Source organism: Acinonyx jubatus, chromosome E1, assembly GCF_027475565.1.
Source record: "Acinonyx jubatus isolate Ajub_Pintada_27869175 chromosome E1, VMU_Ajub_asm_v1.0, whole genome shotgun sequence".
Lineage (NCBI taxonomy): Eukaryota > Metazoa > Chordata > Mammalia > Carnivora > Felidae > Acinonyx > Acinonyx jubatus.
In genome coordinates, this window is record NC_069397.1 from 17,292,569 (window position 1) to 17,301,256 (window position 8,688).

The window sequence follows — 8,688 nt, forward strand, 5'->3', positions numbered from 1 at the left end:
CTTTCCCCCGAAGCTCCCGAAGAGGAAGGGGTCTGCTTTTGATTGTCATTTTCCACAGGTAATACACACATACGGAGCAATGGTTACATTGTTCAGCAGAGAACACTGCGAAGAGGGCGTCTCCTCACCACCCTACCCTCAGTCACTCTGTTCTCCTCATCCCATGCAGTACTGAGACGTTCGATGGGTGTGCAAACACATTTAAACTGCACATTCTTGGGGTGCCTGGGTGGCTTGGTCGGTTAAGCGTCCGACTTCGGCTCAGGTCATGATCTCGCGGTCCATGAGTTCGAGCCCCACATCGGGCTCTGTGCTGACAGCTCAGAGCCTGGAGCCTGTTTCAGATTCATTGTCTCCCTCTCTCTCTGCCCCTCCCCTGTTCATGCTCTGTCTCTCTCTGTCTCAAAAATAAATAAACGTTAAAAAAAAAAATTAAAAAAAAGAAAGAAACTGCACGTTCTTTTTTTTTTTTTTTTTTAACTTCAGAAGTAGCACACTACACAGCACCTTGCTGTTTCCATTTCCTGTATCCTGGCTCCCACATGAGTCAGATGGAGCCGGAACATTATTCCTGATGGCCGCAGAGTATTCCGTGCACGGAGAAAGCATTTAGGACAGAGAAGACACCCATGCATATTTTTTTTTAATGTTTATTTTTGAGAGAGAGAGAGAGAGAGAGAGAGAGAGAGAGCGCGAGCATGAGCACATGGGGGAGGGGCAGAGAGAGACGGAGACAGAATCTGAAGCAGGCTCCGGGCTCTGAGCTGTCAGCACAGAGCCCGACGTGGGGCTCGAATTCATGAACCACAAGATCATGACCTGAGCCGAGGTCGGAGGCTTAACCGACTGAGCCACCCCGGCACCCCGGCACCCATACACGTTTGCTGAAAGTATGGTAGGTTTTTCTGGCTGCCATAGGCACCCGGACTTGCGCGGCTCTCCAGCCATCTGGTATTGGGTGTTCGGGGTGGGGAGGTCTCATCAAGGCTGGCCTGGAGAGGTTTATCAAAGGCTGGCAGAGCCCATCTTCAGGCCTGTAGGTAGAGGGGATACAACACCAGAGACCCTGGCTTCTCCTTCCTGCCATCCTTTTGTGTTTGCATTTGTCAAGTGGCAGATATTACAGTCAACTCTGCATCCCCAAGATACAAGCATCCCATTGCTATGCAGTCTCCGGGTAAGGAAGAAAGTCCTGTGAGTAAAAAACTAAATCACTACTTAGCTTGGGAAGGAAGCATCCACCTCGGACCCCACTAGGACAAAGGGAAATGCAGTAAAAATGAGGGGAAAGAGGGGCGCCTGGGTGGCTCGGTCGGTTAGGCATCCGACTTCGGCTCAGGTCATGATCTCACGGTCCGTGAGTTCGAGCCCCGCGTTGGGCTCTGTGCTGACCGCTCAGAGCCTGGAGCCTGTTTCAGATTCTGTGTCTCCCTCTCTCTCTGCCCCTCCCCTGTTCATGCTCTGTCTCAAAAATAAATAAACGTTAAAAAAAAATTTTTTTTTTAATGAGGGGAAAGAAGCATTGTCATTGTCCTAAGGGAAAACTTCTCTGAAGATGAAGACTGCAATCTTCTTTTTTCTTTTACTTAATAAAGTTTTATTTTCCAAAGTGGACAGTTGGCAGGATTTGTTCATGAATCTTCACCAGCAGCTGGCACATCTCCACCCTTGCTGTTTCTGGTGTAAGTGACTTGAGCTCTGGACTTTGAAACCAGGGACGCCTGGGTGGCTCAGTGGGTTAAGCATCCAACTTCGGCTCAGGTCATGATCTTATGGTTCGTGAACTCGAGCCCCGCGTTGGGCTCTGTGCTGACAGCTCAGAGCCTGCTTCGGATCCTCTGTCTTCCTCTCTCTCTGCCCCCCACCCCACTCTTGCACATGCATGCACACTCTCTCTCTCAAAAATAAACATTAATAAAAAAAACGAGTCCTTTACCAAGGAGCTCCTGAAGGGCAACCCTGGCCAGGGACCAGCACCCCCGCCCCCCTGAGTCTTCAGTCTCTCAGAGACAACAGCTGGAGCTACAAGCTTATAGGTGGGAACTTCCTTAGAGTTTGTATATGTCATTTGTCAAATGAGATCAGGTTATTGAGCTTGTCCTGAACTATGCCTTTGGACCACTTCTCCTTTCTGGCCTTGCCCCCAGATTCGCTTGCTGGGTCTTTGTCTTTTTTGGACAACTTTCCAGCATCTTTTTCTTGTCGTCCTTGGGCAGCACTGAGAAGCTTAGAGAGTACCCGTCACCCCTGCAGCCTCGCTAAGATGTCAGACAAAAAGCAAATCTTCGGATCTTCTCTCTCTCTTTTTTTTTTTAATTTTATTTATTTTGAGAGGGAGAGAGCTGGGGAGGGGCAGAGAGACAGGGAAGGAGAGAGGAAATCCCAAGCAAGCTCTGCACCCTCAGTGCAGAGCCCGATGTGGGGCTCAGACTCAAGAACTGTGAGATCCTGACCTGAGCCGCGATGAAGAGTGGGACGCTTAACCAACTGAGCCACCCAGGCGCCCCAAATACTGGAATCTTCTCAATCTTGTTTCGAAGTCTTGCTATCCCAGCTATACACAAATATGTGTGCACATGTGCACACCCATCTGACGCTGGTGCTCTGAGACATACCGAGGTGCTCCTTAAGGAGGTATCTTGATACCTGTGCATGTCTGCGTGGGTGTACGTCCACCACTGTGCTTTTGGAGAGGTCCCACTAAAACTTAGTAGACGTTAGGGGAAAATAGCAAATCAAAGAGTGCTGAGAATTGGCGTCCCCGTTCTGCCCCTTGGCGGTGAGGGTGTGTTTAGGACGGAAACAACATGTGAAACATCTGTCAGGAGCCTCTCCTCCCTTTTCTGGAGGGATTCTTCCATGGCTTTACCATGCTTCATAGCCTGGCTCTCGGGACACCCTGGGATTGGAATTTGCAGTGAGAAATGGGGGCAGGAAGAGTCAGGTGGCCTTCACATGGATTGGGCTGGTTTAACGTGACAAATAGCAACCCAAATTCACTAGCACGCAGGAAGACCAGCTCCAGGGATTCAGTGCTCTAATATTCCCCCGTTTTCAAGGAGCTACGGTCTTTCCCTCTCCTACCTGGTCAGCCTGATGTTGCTGTGCATTAGGGAATGTGGAGCTCGGGTCCCCCCAACACTATACTGCCAAACGTTAGGTCAATGGAGGCAGAGAATCAGAGGGAAGCCTGAGGGAAAGGAGGAAAGGGAAGGGGAGGGAAATTCTAGATAGCAACTCCTATATCATCTTCGCTCCCTATCTCCCACTAGTTGCCTCCAGGCTGGCCTCCAAAGCCAGTCTGGCCCAAATCCTGAGTCTTAATGTCTGTAAGACTCATCTCCCTTACTCGGCTTTTCTCTCAGGTTCTTATTCTACTCTTTTTTTCTGTTTCTGCCTTGGGCCTCCTTCTTGTCCTTGAAATCAAGACAGAGGGGTATGAGGGAGGGCCTTTGCAGAGAAATAGTAGGCTGCCAGGACCTGCCTGGGGGAGAGGCCTCGAGGCAGTAGAAGGGGGAGGAGAGCCTAAGGGAGCAGGGAATTTCAGACACCAAAGCCACAAAGCTCTGCTTCTTAGTGGGAGCCTTAGTCCTCTTTTTCCTAATCGAGTATTTTATGGAATGTGTAAGCCCACTGGGGCCGGAAAGACATCACAGAGCTGTATACCTCCCTCCTCTCTCCTATGGCTGCTGATTTAGACAGGATATTCATGCTTGGGATTCACTGGCCTCTTGAATCTGTGGACAAGTGGCTTCCATCAGGTCTGGAAAGCACTCAGCCATTATCTCTTCTCAAATATTTGCCTCTCCCCTATTTGTTCTTTTCTGTTCTTCTGGGATGCTAATTAAACATATACTAGGCCTCTGGCCACTGTATCTACTGTCTTCTCCATCCCACTCCCCTTTTTGTCTCCACACTGCATGCTGGGTAACTCCTCACTATTATCCTCTACTTTGCTAATTCTCTGTTCTACTGCATCGCGGCCGCTTTTAAATTAATGCGTTGGATTTTAACTGCAGTTGCTATTTTTTTTTCATTTTCGCTTAGAATTGATATTTGGGTTTTTTAAAGTCTATTTTGTTCCCTTGTGTAATTTTTTATTCCATGTAAATATTTTCAAGCTTGTCCTTTATTTCTCTGACCACAATAAGCATGGTTGTTCTATAGTCCATGTCCGATCGGTCTAACGTGTGAAGTCTTCTCAGGTATTTTTCATTTATCTCTTGTCTCTACGAGAAACATGAAACCTTATTTTCTTCTAAGCTTGTCTATCTTTAACCATGTTCTGGTAACTGCATTTGAACAAATTATTGCTTATTGCACATTAATTTATTACATGTTCTTCCAAATAGATAGGAATACTCAGAATACAAAGGGGCTTTCCTCTGGAGAAGATTGTGCTTACTTCCATCAGATACAAGGGGCACCACCAGTCCCAAGCTATCTAAATGGAGTGCCTGGTCTGAGGTCCTCTGGATCATGCAGGAGTCCTTTGGGGTCTCAGTGGATTGAGGGGAAGATGCTCTATGAGATTCCCCACCACGTGGAGACACTGAGCATGGGCTTCTAACCCACTCACTCTCCCAGGTGATCAAAATGAAAGTTCAGATTTACTAGGATTGACAGATGCTCTTTCAGGGGAAAGTGCTTTGGTTTTCTCTTCCATGTTGGCCTCTTAATTCCTTGGTATTTTATCAACTCATTGGAGCTTTTAAGATATTTTTGATATCTTATCTAGCCCTTTTAGTTGATTTCATTGGGATAGTCGGTCCAAATAGTTCAGCCTCACATTACCAGGTTTCCAACCTCAGTTGCAATCAGATTACTGGTACCCAACATATATCGGCTCTCCAGTACCTCCTCCATTTACACTCCCCTGTTCCCTCCTCCTCGGATACAAAGAGTGACTACCTCCCCCAGAGGGCAGCAAGAGTGAGAATTTCATAACAGCTACCAGAGAACCAGATTTAGGGGTGAACCAGCCAGACTTTGGCTGAAGGGCCGGTGTACATGTGACCCTAAAGCATCATCGTGAATCGGAATAAGATAGAATTTTGGGGCCCAGGTGGCTTCAAGGGAATCCCCATACTTGTTTGAAAGGAGGACTATTTTCATAAGATACAGGTGTAGGCTATGACCTCCAAAGTTAAAGGCCTTCAGCTGAAAGTGGGTCCTGCTTACGAACAAGCTTTTGTTTTAAAGAATGAAGCATGCAATTGCCTATCAGGGCTGCATTGCTCAGAACAATAGAGAAACGTGGTCCTCTGTTCATCCTTCTTCTTTGTAGTACCTAACCTCTTTAAATCAAATGTTGAACAAATATTTAAAGAAAATCAGTTTCTCTCTCTAAGTACAGCGAGAAACTGGCAACACAAGTTGCCTCTGGGGAGTGAAGCTGGGTGGAATCTTGTTACAGAAAAAGGCTTAGAAGAAAATGCTGTACAGGTAATTGCTGTCCTGAGGGGGCTCAGGGCATTGTCAGCATCCTGCTTGCATCGAAGCTCCCAACCGCAATCAGCGTTTGGCCGGGGTAGGATCAAAATCCACAGAAAGGCCAGGGAACAGGTGAAAGGTGGTAGGCAGCATCTGGAATTTAGGGAGCATAAAAGGGGTGAGATTGTAGAGCCCACGCTGGGTCCCATCTCTGAGCAGGGTTCTCATACAGAACTTTGGAAGGATCCATGCCGAGCTCACAGTAGCTTGGCATCAGCCAACTGTTCCTTCTTCCTGCCTCGTCCTTGGCAGCCCTCTCTCTGTCTCTCTCTCCTTCTCTCCGTGTCTCTCCAACCCCCACCCCTCTCTCCCTCTCTCTGCCTTTCTCCCTCTCTCTCTACCGCTCTCATACTTGTCCACCTTTATTTTCTTAGTACTTAGTGGAGCAGAAGAAAGAAGGCTTAGAAAACATTTTGGGAGGAGTCCAGCTGTGTTTGGAATGGACTATCAGAGCTCCTTGCCCAGAATTCTGGAACGAAAGGAAAAAGCCAAGGTTTGTGGAATGGGCTGGGGAAGGTCTGCCTGGAACCCATCCAAAAGGCTTCCTGGACAACCCTGGTCCTTGTCATTGCCCCTCAATAATAACCCCTCGCCACATTGCATAAGCTTATCAAAAGTTTCATGATGCCCACTTTATAGACATTCAACCTTCACAACAGCCCGGCGAGGTAGGCAGGGAAGGCATTTTTACCCCCATTTTGCAGACAAGGAAACTGGTAGCTAGTAGGTGACAGAGGCAGCATCCCAACCCCCACCCAGGACTTCAGGCCCCAAGCCTTTCTCCCCATCCAGAGACAGGTCCAATGCTCTCATCCCAGAGCATCCTGCGTCCTGGGCTCAGTGCTTCTCTGAAGAAGGGCAAGGAGGTGGCTCATTCCATGCTGCAAATCACAGCATTCCCTACCCCTCCCCTGCAAAGAAAGAGAAGGAACATGACCCCCAATGGGAAGAAATTCTAAAGCAGCCCCTAGGGACCTCTGGAGAAGCTGTTTGATTTATTTCGGTCCCTACTGGTATTCTGTGCCACATTTATAAATGTCAGCGCCGGAAATGAAGTTCCCACTGCCCTGGCAGCTGCTGGTTGCTGCTGTTGCTCACTAAGGGTTCAGATAAAGTGTTCCCCCCTCCCCTTGATTGATAGAGAGCTGAGAATAAAAGAAAAATAAAAGCCCCCTGGAGCATTGATGGAAGGGAGGGGGCAGCTTCTCAGGAAGAGAAAGGGAAGTGATCTAGAAAAGGTTGATATTAGTGGAACAGAGAGGGTGTGTGCACGTGTGTGTGTGCGTTTGTGTATGACGAAGGGAGAGAGAGAGAGAATAAGGAAAAGATCCAGTTTTTAAGGCCATGTGGAAAATAAATACTTTCTACTCATGTAGAGAGAGGAAAAGTAGTGAAATCGTAGTTTGTTTCAGGGGCTCTGACACAAGATGGAAGAAAGGTGGTCTTTGTAACCTCTGGGTTTCTACTCTTCCCTGAGCAGAATTTGCTATCTTCTAGGGTCTGGGCCAGGGAAAGAGAGTGGCAGAGACTGAGAGAAGAGAGTGGGAACAAAATATAAGGTACAAGATTCCCAAAGGACCACAGAGATCCAAGGCTTTGTTGTTATTAACCGAACCAGTGGCTGAGATTGAAGCATCCCTGCTGGGAGCGGGCTGTGGTTCCGTAGATACTGGTGTGCACACTTTTGCAATAACGCCTTCTCTTGCGGGTCTCCTAAATCCGTGATGCTTTCTGGTCTCTGAGAAATGCTGGTCGGGACCAATTCCACCAGTTCTGGCAGAGCACCTAAGGGACTCAGCAGTTAACCAAGGGATGGCCTCAGTGATCCCCAAAGCAGCAAGACCTTTAAAAGTCACTTTTAATCAGATTGTTTTGTATCTTCATGTTAACACATACTAAGTCAAATCTTCCCAAATGACTATCGTTCTCTTCAAAGTCACCCACTTGAGAGGTCTTGTAGTTAACCCACTGACACTCGCTATGTGGTGTAAATCATCCTGGAGGGCAATTTGATAAATACTTCATGGCCAGTTTATAACCCAGGCAATAAAATGTCATATTGCTTGATAGAGGTTCCTTCCTCTGCCTTAACGTGTTTATCACACCTGTTTCCTGGTAACGTTTGGCTCCTTCCAAGCACTATATCCTCCATCATGCTGCTAGCTCAGAGTGGTGTGAACCCGCCCTTGGAGGACACGACAATTCACTGAGGGGGTGGAGATATAACTGTTAGCATAAGAGAGAAACACATAAGAGGGAGAATAGTGACATTAATGTGATGGGTATCTGGGTGGGGTTTTGTTTCTTTTCAGTTTCCTTATACGGATAGAAATGTTTCTGTGTTTTAAAAAGCGTGACGTAAACAAAATGGGATATATTTATACAATGGAATATCATTCAGCCTTAAAAAAGAAGGCAATTCTGACACATGCTATAACACGGGTGAACCTCGAAAACATTGTGCTGAGTGAAATAAGCCAGTCGCTTGGGGCGCCTGAGTGGCTTGGTTGGTTGAGCATCTAATTTTGGCTCAGGTCATGATCTCGAAGCTCAGGAGTTTGAGCCCCACATCAGGCTCTCTGCTGTCAGTGTGGAGCCCACTTCGGATCCTCTGTCCCCCTCTCCCTCTGCTCCTACCCTGCACACTCTCTCTGTCACTCTCAAAATAAATACACTTAGGGGTGCCTGGGTGGCTCAGTCGGTTGAGCATCAAACTTCAGCTCAGGTCATGATCCACAGCTCATGGGTTCAAGCCCCGCGTCGGGTTCTGCGCTGAAAGCTCGGAGCCTGGAGCCTGCTTCAGATTCTGTGTCTCCCTCTCTCTCTGCCCCTCCTCTGCTTGTGCTCTGTCTCTCAAAAATAAATAAACATTTTTAAAAATACACTTTAAAAAAAGCGCCAGTCACAAAAAGGATAAATACTATATGATTCCACTTATACAAGGTACCTAGAGTAGTCAAGTTCATAGAGACAGAAAATAGGTTGACAGTTGCCAGGGGCTAAGAGAACGGAGCGTGGGAATCAGTGCTTAATGGGTATAGAATTTCAGTTTGGAAATGAAAAAGTTGTGGAGACGGCCAGTTCTGATGGTTACACACCAATGTGAACGCGCTTAACGCCACTGAACTGTACCCTTAAAAAGTGGTTAAAATGGGGGGCACCTGGGTGGCTCAGTGGGTTAAGCATCTGACTCTA

The 8,688-nt window shown here is 47.5% G+C and overlaps 1 pseudogene; it reads right to left on the minus strand.

Moving 5' to 3' along the window:
- Positions 1-1,231: 1,231 nt before the first annotated feature.
- Positions 1,232-2,654, minus strand: LOC106983226 (40S ribosomal protein S25-like; annotated as a pseudogene).
- Positions 2,655-8,688: the final 6,034 nt, after the last annotated feature.